The sequence below is a fragment of the Rhincodon typus genome, unplaced genomic scaffold, assembly GCF_021869965.1.
Source record: "Rhincodon typus isolate 14 unplaced genomic scaffold, sRhiTyp1.1 hic_rhity00014013, whole genome shotgun sequence".
Taxonomy (NCBI): domain Eukaryota; kingdom Metazoa; phylum Chordata; class Chondrichthyes; order Orectolobiformes; family Rhincodontidae; genus Rhincodon; species Rhincodon typus.
This window is the reverse complement of record NW_025979651.1, coordinates 5,328-6,000: the sequence shown is the minus strand read 5'-3', so window position 1 is coordinate 6,000 and position 673 is coordinate 5,328.

Here is a 673-nt window from a genome sequence, read left to right as displayed (position 1 = left end):
CGCACGGCCTGAGGGAGTCTGTTGGAGGAGGGGGCCAGTGGGGAGGATGCGAAGTTTTTCCCCGTTACTGGTCGGTGTCGCCGAAAACGTCATTCTGCTTGCGCCTCATGTTCTCGAAATCAAACTCCGTCCCCGTCATTCGCTTGTAGATGTCTTTGATGTCGTCGCAGGTGGTTTCAAAGTGGGTGGTGGCGTCGTACGAGCGCGACACGAAGATCTGGGGGGGGTGCGGGGAAGTAAAAGAGACAGAGGACAGAGTTTTCAAACATAACCATCAGCCATTTAGCCCACCCTGGCCTGCTATTCCATCCGCGGCAGACTCTCGGGAAGTGTATCTGTTTCAGCTTTCAATACCATTCAGGAATTGAGGCTCTATGGTTAGGGAGTCGCAGCCACCTTCAGTCCCCCATCTCCGTCACCTCCTTGTTGTTCTGCCTTATTGATGCTCCTGTGCAGGGTCTTGGTGAGGGAGAAGGCAGGAGGTTTTGTTTAGGGTTGAAGACGTTATTAAAATGCACATTTTTGTGTCTCTCTGTGTGGGTGCGTTTGTGAGAGAGAGTGTGTGTGTGTGAGAGAGAGTGTGTGTGTCTGTGTGTGTGTGAGAGAGAGAGTGTGTGTGAGAGAGAGTGTGAGAGAGAGAGTGTGTGTGTGAGAGAGAGTATGTGTGAGAGAG